The sequence below is a fragment of the Amblyomma mixtum genome, chromosome 2 (assembly GCF_055824585.1).
Source record: "Amblyomma mixtum isolate Tamu chromosome 2, ASM5582458v1, whole genome shotgun sequence".
Classification (NCBI taxonomy): domain Eukaryota; kingdom Metazoa; phylum Arthropoda; class Arachnida; order Ixodida; family Ixodidae; genus Amblyomma; species Amblyomma mixtum.
The window spans coordinates 86,540,804-86,553,133 of NC_143013.1; positions in this window are offsets into that span (position 1 = coordinate 86,540,804).

Sequence of the window (12,330 nt, forward strand, 5' to 3'; positions counted from 1 at the left end):
GGACATCGTTCTTCGAACTTTATTCCCCGGACAGGGAGGACAACTCCGGCGATTTTTCAGCCATTTTAAGTTAACGGCTGTTTTGTGTTCCTAAGAACCTCCTGTAATGTGTACAATACAAGGTTTTCAAAAGCAACCGTAAAATAATTTTTAAACAGCAAAAAACGCAAAACTCGAAACCGAAACCGCAAAACCGAAACCGGGGAGGTGCCTTCGTGCGGTATTGACTGTGACGTCACGAGCGGGTTCGCCGCGCTGTGAAGTCCCCGAAGATATCCCAACTACACTGAGCCGCGCTGTCGACATGACTGAAAGCGCGGAGGACAGCTTTTCCGAGACCAGCGAGTCTTTAGAAGACGACTCATTCGACGATTTTGGACTGGACGAGTCGCCTTTTAGTTATGATCCGCCGCCACGCGAGCCAGCCGAGTCACACCACAGGCCGCGTCACCTGCAGCACGGAGACGGTCTGAACTCGGAGAAGTGACTTGAGTCATTTCTCGTGCATGCATTTGTGACAGAGTCGTCAGAACAAAAGTTAATGAGATGCTCCCTCCGACAGCTGTTCGTGGGGCCAGTGCCGGCCGACACAGCATGATGAAAGAATCTGCTGCCGGAACGTTGCCGCGGTGCACAACGTCCTTACAGGGACATGCATCACGAACAGTCCTCTCTGCGAAGCTTTATCTCGACGGCGAGCTTTTGGAAGTGAGTTCACGCCAGCTACAGTTCTACAATCCAACATTCCTCTTGACAGCCGCGCTTCGTTCAGCTGGCCGCTGCGATAGACGGTTGTACTAGAATAACGTTGGCACAGAATATGCCTTCAAGCGCCAGTTGAACGCAGCCTTAGCGAGTCCAAAGCTCTCTTTGAAGTACACGCTGTCTTCATAGCAATCTGGCGCGAAATGTTCCGAGCACAAGCGGGAATGCTTCTTCGGAGGCCAGTTTACACGGTGGACAGCTCTCACAAACATGTCGCGAAGGTTCTTATCGCTAGGAAACCTACGCTACATCACGCCCGTTGTCACAGATCAAGAATTTGTGCACTCCACAGCACAACAGAAGTTGCTGTGACCCATCACTGTGGCGTACACATCACATCAGGCACGTTGAGATGGCGCGAAATTGCACAGGTGGTCGAAATAATTCCGGAGAGCTCCACTACGGACCTCTTTCTTCCTTTCTTCTTTCACTCCTCCCTTACATCGCGGTTCGGGTGTCCATTGCTGCGTCATTTACTTTCCTCAAAACCAATTTTCAGTTTTCCCCTGCACTGCCAGCGCCAGCGCGCGCCCAACCAGCTTGACACGCCGCCCCGCCAGTGACGTCACAGAACAGGGTGGCCTGTAGAAGTTGCTCGATCAGTGGGTGCCGCTCGCGTCAGCTCGCGCCGAGGAGCGCTTGTGTTCAAAATTCGCTTGCGGAAAAACTACTCCGGTTTCAGGTGCGAAATTTTACATGAGGCATCAGACTATCATAAAGAATACAGACTTAAAATTTCATTTCAATCGATGCACATCGAAAAATCGCCGGAGTTGCCCTTTAACTGGTTGTGAGCGTGCCCGAGAGACCCCCGTTGACGAAAAAGTTCCCTTCCACTGAGAGTAACTCTCAGTTGCTCTTTTGTAAATAATGTAAATATTCCTGTATAAAGTTCTTCCTCGTATCCCGTTCATCCTCGTCCCTCCTCCGGCCCGACCACGCTGACCCGATCCCAATAGGACGTACATATTGAGCTAATATATGCTACTAGTGCCTGAATGTGCAGTGTTGCTTGTGTGTCATGTATGTGTGTCTGTTGGCTTTGATTTCCATAAAGGCATGTGAATTTCAACTCAAAAATGTTGATTGACACTATAGGCACAGTGTGTCCCTGCAGTCGTCATAAATCAATTTTTCTTTTGCACATTATAATATGTTAAGTTGTAGAAATATTTATCCAAGATCCTATAGCATATTATTAACAAACATTTAGCTACCTTTCTCAATGAACATAACATATTTTGTGAATATTTTCTGGGTGAAATACCTGCCTGGCCTAATGGGTCCAATTGCCTAGTCCAGTTGGATCCACTTCGGTCCAATTGGTCGGGTGTTCAAAAACAGAACTGGAACCAATTGATTCCAATTGGATTTCCCAATTGGAATCAATTGGTTCCGGTTCTGTTTTTGGACCAATGGGAATGTCCAATTGGTTCCAATGGTATTTTGAAAGAGTGAAAGAACCCAGTAAAAAAAAACATTGGAACCAATTGGAATGTGCAATTGGTTCCAATGGCTTTTTTTGACTGGGAATTCTTTCACTCTTTCTATCTGCACGTGACAGCGGTTGTGGCTCAGCACGAGCCAGTAGGCAGGCCCGCGCAATTTCCTTGTCATCCTTCCTTCCATGGCAACAACAAGGTCAGTGACGGCTAAGACCGAAAGAGGAGGCATGCTGCAAGGAGCGAGTGCCTCCGACTTGCATCTCTGCTCAACACGTACCCTGCTTCGTTCTTTAAAGGGCCACTGCCCAGGGTCCGGACATTTTTGAAAAACAAGCCCACTGCATAGATGAGGCATCGAAGATAACCTCTGCAAAATACTAGAGCCATGCGCGCCCCGAAAAGCTGCGAAAATTCAAATCAAAGCCCGCTCGTTCTTTCCTTCAACAAAAACGGCCCGCCCCACTACTCTGAACCCCGTTGACGTCATGGGGGGTTACTTTCGCTAAAGGCACTCCATTGGTGCATCGTTCTGACTGACGGGAGAAGGTTGGGCGTAGCCTTGGCGTCGCGTCGTCTGCACAACGCTTTCCGCAGCGCCTTCTGTTCTGGCTCATGCCTACAAACCCGCATGAAGGAACAAAAAAAAAAAACTGCGGAGGGAGCGTGCGGCGACAGCCTTGAACCCTAGTCATAAAAAGTAAAAAATAGTAAAACAGGGAGTTGGTTCGCCCCCCCCCCCCCCCCCCCCCCCCCCCCCCCCCCGCCGTGATCACGTCACGAGACGCTCTGCGTGCGCGCCCCTTCTCAGTTTTTTTTCTTCTATGCAAGCCCCCCAAAACAAGGTTTTAATTACTAGTGCAGCAGAGCCTTTTCCTCGCTCGCCCACTTGACCGCTCCGCACAGACACCGCTTATCCTTCATGCATCTTGCGTACGCCTTGACTTCAATGAACGACATGGGCTTCGGAGTGAAGACACAAACACACAGAACACAAACACACATGAAGAAAAGCAAACGGGCGGTTGCCGGGCCCGCACTTCGCCGTGTGTTTCAAACAGAACCGGCTTCCGCCCCTCCGCTCGTGAAGCGGTGGGGAGGCCTAAAAAAAATGAAAAGGTGGCTCGCTAACTGGGAATGACAAACAGATGTATGAAAGGATGCGCTCGCTAACAAGTCTAGGTGGTCGAGCCGATCGCGCCTCTCGATCGTTCAGTGTGTGCGCCCGCAGCGCCCCCCCTCCCCTCGAACAGACCCAGCAGCAAAAACCAAGAAAAGAATTCTATTGAAGGCGGGGCCATGATGTAGCCCTGTGACGCACTCCACAGACATCACGCCTCCGGCTTACATCGGAGAAGGAAGGGGTGATTTTGCTTTGCCGAGCCTACTCGACGAGGAGCGGAAGAGAAAAATTTCGAGGAGGGAACGGAAGGAGAGGAGGCTCGCTCAAAGAGAGGTAGAGAGTAGAGCACTGCACGGGCCTCAATCTGAGGCCCGAGCCCGGCCCGGGCTCGAGACCTGGAGCCCGAGCACGGCCCAGGCCCGCGGCTTCAAGCCCGGGCCCGTCCCAGGCCCGCTGAATTATCGCTCTAGCGAGCCCGGCCCGGCCCGTGAATCCCGCAGTGAAGCCCAGCCCGGGCCCGGCCCGGCCCGTTTCACAGTAACGCTTGAGGCATACTGCTCACTCTGGGCAAGTAGACCGCTACTAGACCGATAAGAAACTGGCCGACAGTGGTTTGGAAACCGCAGTTTGGCTTGCAGAAAGTTGGTTCTTTTTAACCCAGAAGGAATTGATTAAGAGTATTGTTCGCAGACCCCTCTTTTGGACAGTGATCTCGTGTACGTGCGCAAAGATGAACTCGGAAGTTCCGAGAGCCAAATAAAAAGGGCTACATACGCTCGTTATAGACTACTTTGCATTCCCCCATGATTTCAATCACTTATATTTTGCCGCCCGCGAAGTATAAACATTAAAGCTGCCTAGCAAGCAGTAGTATGACATTTTTTTTAGTGAACGCGATCTCACAGGTTGGACTCATAGCCGAACTGGTCGCCTTTCAGCAGAACCGAAAACCTATAAAAGGCTTGAGTATTTCACGGTGTGTGTTTTGAAGGCTGTAAGCGTCCTAAACTAATATGTCCTTCCCGAATGCATTTCTAATAGCGTATAGGTATGTTTTGGGATAACGAACGATCAATGACCAATTAAGAGCGGTTGAATTTTACTCTTACTGGTGGAGCAGAAGATAACGCGCAAACCATACGTGATAACTAGAGACCGGATTTTAGGCAAATTTTTTTCAACGCTTCGTAGGTGCACCGTTTTCACATATGAGCACGAATTAGGTGTTGACAATATGTTTAATACTCTTTTTATAGTGCCTATAAATGCCTATTTTGGGTGTCAGTGCCTATAAATGCCTATTTCCGACGTTGGTGCCTAAAAATGTCCTATTTTACAGAAAAGGGGCCTGAAATATGCTGTGGTTTTGCTTTCAGATTCGTTTTGCTTTCGAATCCATTTCGGTTTTGAGTAGAACACACACGTGGCAACATTAGATGACCTCGTCAGTTGGCTGTGGTGAAGGCTGCACCTACGCCGGCTGTGTACACAATACCAACCACGTCAGCCGAAAATATCGAAGCAACCTTTTTCCTATTTTCTGCCATTTTATCGTGGCAGCTTGTTGATGACTTTGGCTGTTAAAGTGGTAGTTGACCAGATGGCACCACATTTCGGAAAGTATACGGAGTAAGTTATAGGTTCGTCCAAATAATTCCCAGTTGGTTCCAATTGAAACCAACTGTAAAATGGTCCACAAACCTGCTGGAAACAGTTTAACTGATTAAAATTTCCACCTGGGTAACCTGCCTTATTTTCGTTCCTTGTGCCCCAGATGGTGCTTGTATGCTACTGCTTCCGTAGCTTTAACAGTGATTTCTAGATGGATGATGTTTATTTTACATAGAGTTTCTTGCTATTACCTAGAGGGAAAGCTGGCAAGCCGTCTATGGGAGTTTGCATGGAGACCTCACGTGACCACCTCAGCCACCATGGGCGCTCAAAGCATCATGGGGCGGTGAGCTACTTGTTGCGGAACTGCAACTTTTGGCCAAAAAATAATAAAAAAATAAAGCTGTTCGATAACTACGAATGTCCTAACATTCAATATCTTGTCTAATGATTGCAACAAACGAGCAGAAAAGCATTTAAGTGCAAAATTTGCCTAAAATAAGAGATAACTAGCTTTCCTATTGGCCAAGTGATGAACACTAAAAAAACTAATATTTCGTAATTAACAGGCGCACTTTTACAAGTAAATATGTTTTCAAAAAAAATGTTGTTGTTTAGATACTTTAAGAGGTTTTTTAATGGCATTTCGGAAGAGTAAAACCTTTTATTGGCGTCGTGTGTCGTCGCGTTTTCACTACTATGGCTTTTGCACACTGCGTTCGCGCGAAAGTCGTCTGCGCACACACGAACTACGTTTTCGGAATGACACGCCTTAGTACTGCCACTCTATGTTCCCGAAAAACTACGACTGTGCCGCAACAAGTAGCTCACCGCCCCATGATGCTTTGAGCGTCCATGGTGGCTGAAGTGCAGCGCCGCCAGCTTTCCCTCTAGGTAGTAGTAAGAAACTCTATGTTATTTTACCATGGATCCTCGTGGATGTACGTAGGCCCGTGCAGAACTATGATTCTTTTCGGCATATTCCGCATCAAGCAACACTGTGTGTAACATTTTCTAGCATTTCGAATTTATGGTTTCCAGACCCTTCTAATGGCAAGCACCATTTGATAGTCACGTGGCTTCAGACACGTGAAGCCACAAACTATAAAACAGCCGCCGCGGTGGCTCAGTGGCTATGGTGCTCGGCTGCTGACCCAAAAGACGCGGGTTCGATCCCGGCCGCGGCGGTCGAATTTCTTTGGAGGAGAAATTCGAGGCCCGTGTACTGTGCGATGTCAGTGCACGTTAAAGAACCCCAGGTGGTCGAAATTGCCGGAGCCCTCCACCACGGCGTCTCTCATAGCCTTAGTCGCTTTGGGACGTTAAACCCCATAAGCCAAGCCATCCAAACTATGAAACACTGTTTACACAAATGACAACATATTTATTACTGTTGGAGCATCGTGTATGCCTGCAATAAATAAGTTCAAGTCCTGTGTGAGCGAAGACTGAACTCATTTGACAGATGCTTTGAATTGGCAATGTTTCTATCAATTTCTAAATACATGGCCTCCTGTTAAGGTGTTCATTGTTTCTACCTTTGTACACGACAAGCGAATAGTTTGTTTCGAGATATACCAAAGTGTTTTAAAAGGGTTGGTAACCGTCCCTTTTGCTCTGCTGAAGCATGTGTATTGTACGAAAAGTTGCGTGACAGCCTTAAAAAAAACTACTTCTAATGTTCGCACCTTGCTTAAGGTCCCAAATCATTCCTGCTGTGTTTTTTGTTTTATTTTACGGCAGATATTGCGCGCTGAAGTTCGGAACTGTGTGCACTTTTGATAAAGTTTATAGTGCCTATTTTTCTCCGTGAGGTGCCTAAAATGCAATTTTAGCCGCCTATTTATGGCGCCTAAAACGTGTTTTTTAGTGCCTAAAAATCCGGCCTCTAGTGATAACTTACAGGGCAAAACACTTGTCATGTCAACCAGGCTGAAGAAGCGAGGAGGGATAGATGTGGTTATGAGATGAGATTTACAAACTCTCGAGAGCTTTTTTGGCTATTTACTTAACGAGACGTTCCCGTCAGCTGATCAAAAATAAAACTAAATGCGCTTTAGTTTACGAATTTCCTCACATGAGAAAAATATAGCTATGAAATAAAAGCTATGTTTTTAGGGCTTAAGGGCCCAAGGGAGTCAAGCTGTGAGAGACACCGAAGCAGAGGGCTCCGGATCATTTCGACCACCTGGGTTTCTTCAACGAGCATTGATACTACAAAGTACATGGCTGTCATGCTTGGCGCCTAAATGGAAATTCGGCCGCCGAGGCTAGGAGAAAACCCTGGTACCCTGCTCAGTAATCAAGCGCCTTGACCACTAAGCCACCATGGCGTGGAAATAAGAAAATAAATAAGTCAATGAATAAAGCTTGGTTTTTTTCTCACCGCGTGTTATAACCCATAGCTCATCCGTATCACTGCTCCAATGCCACAGTTGTGTACTTCACTCTGCAATAGTGACTGAATAGTCGGACACCAGCCGTTTCTATACGGACCCAAGCCTGGCTAGGGTCCGCAGCGTCCGCAGCTGTAAGCCCGAGCCCGGCCCGGGCCCGCAACTTCAGGCCCGGGCCCGGCCCAGGCCCGGCAAAACAGATCATGTCCCGGCCCGGCCCGGCCCGCAGGCCGGGCCCGGGCTTTCGGGCTAGCCCGAGCCCGTGCAGTGCACTAGTAGAGAGTGTTTGCTAGCCCAGGGTGGGCCTTTGTGGCTATTTCAAATTTTGAAGCGAAAAGCTTCACTGCGAGGGTCGGAGCCGAGCTTCGCGTCGGCCTTGGGCCTTCCCATGTCCACAGCTACGCATAAGCTCATGGCTCTCGGAATCTCCAATACCGTGAGCGAACTTATTGAAGCAACCCTCACTGCCCAATACGAGCGGCTCTCACTCACACACGCTGGCCGAGCGGTACTACAGCAAGTTGGGATCTCCCCGCCGAGAGCGGCCCCAAGTTATGCTGAACTTACCCCGGAATATCGCCAAAATCTCCGCATCCCTCCCATTCCCAAACGGATGCACCCGGAACACCATGCCGAGAGACGGGCCGACCGTGCACGTCAATTCGAGAAACGCTTCAGCGGACGTCCGGACGTCACGTATGGACGCCTCTTCTCGACGCCAGCGACGGTGGCGGTAGCTCTCGCCCCTCACCGCAGCTGGTACACAGCCTGCAGCATTCGCAATGCAGAAACAGTCACCGCAGCAGAGGAGGTTGCCATTGCGCTAGCGCTAGCTGACCCTAATACCAAAGTCGTCATCAGTGATTCTCAACAGGCTATCCGCAACTACGATGCTGGCCGTATCTCTTGCCAGGCGTCACACATTCTCATTTCTACTGCACCCTCTTCCAACTCTCGCTTACTTCTTTGGGCCCCAGCCCACGAGTCGCTCAGCGGAAACGCACAGGCGCACACACTCGCCCGAGATCTCAGCTGCCGAGCAGAGTGTGTGATCGGCCTCCCTGCTTCCTCTAACACTAATATCTCACGCGCTTCTCTACTCACCACTTACACGGACATACTACAGCACTACCGGCTCGAAAGATGTCTCTATCCTTCCGCACACCGTGATCTAACAAGACGCGAGGCCGTCCGATGGCGCAAACTACAAACTGGCAGTTTTCCATACCCCCTCTTATACAGCAAGATCTTTCCGCAACAGATAGACCCCATGTGCAAACACTGCTCAACTCCAGCCACTCTCATACACATGGTGTGGACTTGTACACATCACAACACAAACCCAAACACCCCAGAGACGTGGGAGTCTCTCCTGCGTACTTCCGAGCCGGCAGACCAACGCCGGCTTATCCAGCGCGCGGTGGAGGCCGCGACATCCCAAGGGATCCCCGCCGACCTCCTCTAAGCCAGCGCAACCGGTCCTTGGACTGGTCCCCTGTTTTGGGAGAATAAAAGAAATCACCACCACCACCGAGCTTCGCGTGAGCCGATACACAGATTTGCCAGTTCTACGCAATGAAATCACGCAGTAACTGTCTCGCATATCTCGCTGGACACCCCTCAAAACGAGGACACATCTGCCGACACGGCTGCTAACGACAGTATGAGGCATTAAGGGCTTTCGCCTTAAAAATACACAGGCCCTAGATCGTAATCGCTAATTCGCTCATCCGGAACTGACCGAAAGAACGAGCGCACGCGTGTCGAATCTTGTGAAGTTTCCGTGCACGTCGCGTCTCTTCTAGTAGTTATCGCAAATGATTGCTGCACAGGCGCCCGTTCAACTTCCTCCTCGAAGCGTTCGTCGCCCGAGCCTTGGCCCAATGCTGTAACGTGTTGCTGCACCTTGCTTTCTCAACGGCGAGCGCGCAGTGGCCGCGGAAGCCTCGACAGCCGTATGCCGAGAACTCCAACCACCATCTCGCTGGAACCTCACAGACCTAGACGGTTGGGTGATCGCGGTCTCTAGCTCCGAGCCGGCCTCACAGAAGAGGCTGGTGGAATGGGCGGAGAAGGTCGCCAGAAGTCATGGACTGATGGCCGCCAACCGGGATTAAGAACCAAGCCAACCAAACCTCCCCTACTTCCTTCCCTTACTTGTTTCATCAATAAAGTTTTTACCTACCTACCTCGACAGCCGTCAAGGCGTACGTTTTATGCAAGCCCCACTAATACCGCGTATGCGCTGTAATCAATTCTACAGGCAAGAGCGTCAAACGAGATGCCGCTGCAACTAGGGAGCGCCGCAATAGTTGGCCGCTAGTCGATATTTCGAACCACCGAGCGAACCGTTGAAGTGGGGGCGCAGAGCCATGAAGTTTTTTTTCCTCCATGCCCAGAGCTCCGGACCACCGACCGCCACGAAGACCTTTACCTCCTTTTAACGCGAAGGGCCCCGTGTCGCAGAAAAGCCGGTGTCGTCGTCGGCCGTGAGCGAAAAACCCAAGCATTAATAAATACAACCGAGTAGGAAATTGGTCGAGTTGGGGAATCGAACCAGGGCCTCCAGAGTGCGAGACGAGCACGCTAACCAGACCGCCACGCCAGCTCGATGCTTTGGAATGAACAGAGGCACGTCTAGTGAATACGGTGTTGCCTTAGAAGGGTGCTTTAGAGACTTGTAGTGTGGTGTATATTCATTGCGGGTGTCCACCAAGATATGAGACACAGGCGTCGTTTCCTTTCCTCAAAACCAATTTCCATTTCGTTTTCCTTCGCTTACGGCGCGGTATGTGTGTCCACCGAGATTGACACACAGGCGTCGTTTCCTTTCCTTCGGCAAGGCGTCGCGCTGAACGGGCAATGGAGTACCGTGGACACCTTGGCAACGCTGCAACCATGGCTGCAACACACTGTCGCGTCCCACTACTATAGACGAAGCTTAAAGGGATACTGAAGCAAAATCTTAAAATTGAACAAAAACGCTGAAAATAGATTCTCGGAATGTGATTACACCGAAATCTAGTCGCCACTGCGCATATTTTTCAGCGGTTGGTTTTATTTTCGATGTTTCACGAGCGCGCGCCAAGCCCTCCCGGCCGGCGCGAGATGATGATGATGATTACTTTATTTTCCGCCAGATAAGGAAGCCCCCTACTCCCCGTCCCCGGCACGCATGCCTTGGTGACGGGGTCCGGGACCTCCGCGATTAGAAGCAGGCGAAGAGGTCTTCGATTCCTCGCGGCTTCTTCCGCCAGGCGGATGGCTTGTTGCTGTGAAGCAGGGGCCTCGCTCCGCAGCAGGGCTTCCCAGGATTCTCTACAATTCATGTTTTCGTTAGCCCCTGGGGAGCTAGCGCATTCCCAGATTATGTGGTCGAGGGCCCCTCTCGCCCCACAGTGCTTGCACTTACGGTTTTCTTTATCTCTATGAACATGATATGCTGCGACCAAGAGCGTGACGTCATGCCACCCCTCTTGGATTCCCGCGGCGACAAATATGGCGGCGCTCTTCGATGCATGAAATGAAGCCTCGCTTCGGACTGGATTCGTCGTTTTAACTGCCTTCTTCAGCGCGTTCAGTGGCCATAAATGGTGGTGGTGGTGGTGAAAACTTTTATTTTGTGAAAAAGAGTTTGGGAGCCACAGAGTGGACCCGCTACATGGTCGGCGTCCCTAGTCCGGGACACCGCATGACGAGGCCCCGTCTCTCGCCCGTTTCACCAGAGCCCCTTGGGACTCAAGCGAGGAGCAGTTGAGGAGGGCAGTCTCCCATGCCTCTCTGGAAGGGGTAGGGGAAGGTGGGAATTTTGAGTACATGCCCACACCATGTGGAAGATATCACAGGTCTCCCCACAGTGTGGGCATCGCCTGTTAGGATCGTAAAGTTTTATTATTGCAGGACAGAGTAGAGTACCTGTCTGCAGGCGCCTTAAAGTTCGCTCCTCCGTCTTACTCAGCCCTTTTGCAGGGGCCGGGAAAAGGCGGTGGTTGTCGCTATAATGTGTTAATATTTCCCTGAATCGCAGCAGCGGCTGGTTAGTCTCCGAGCCAGAAGAGCTGGGATGAGGAGCCCGGTGAGTAAGCGCTCGGGCAGCCGCGTCAGCGGCCTCATTACCTCGTAAGCCCTGGTGGCCAGGAGCCCAAATGATTCGTTTGGGTGTTGGATCAGTGGCAGTCCGTCGTAGAATACAAGCAGCTAAGGGGAGATCTCCCCTGCCAAGTAATGTTCACATGCTTTTCGGGAGTCCGTGATGATTATTCTCGAATTGGCGTAATTTACGGGTAATAAATTTGCTTCATTTTTTTATTTAGAGCGACGATTCTGCCCCCTTTAGGCTTGAGGGGCGTCGGTTCGTTGACAACAATGGCTCCCCTCCTAACCACCAGATAAGAAAAAAAATCTCTGCCTCTCCCGTAACCGAGAGTAGAGTAAGCATGAAATGTTTACGGGCCTAATGTCATCTCGGTGGACACCCGAACCGCACCGTACAGGAAGGGAGGAACGCCACCACCCGTTCAGCGCGATGCCTCGCCATTTGAACGCAAGGTTTTTTGAGGAAAGGAAATGGCGCAGTAATTCTCTGCCATCTCGGTGGACACCCGAACCACACCGTAATGGAAGGGAGGAACGCCACCACCCGTTCCGCGCGATGCCTTGCCCTTTGAACGCAGCGCTTCTCCCCCGGGCCCCTGTGCGGCTTTGCTTCGATGCGCGAAGCCCCTAAGAGATCACGTATGACAACGAAGTGTATCGTGGCATTTATGTGCTTTTTGCACGAGTTATTAGAAATCGCAAATTATAATTCCGTGCATTATCAAACGCACAGCGACTGATATCTTGATAAACATTGAGAAGGCACTGGCAGCAGTTATTTTTTGTGACTCCTTTGGAGACCAACCGGCGCTTGCATGCTGGTCGCGTAGGAGGGCTTACAGAGTCTCGTTAAGTCTCGTACGGTGCCCGGATGTTCTCGTTTCAGAGCCCGGATGAG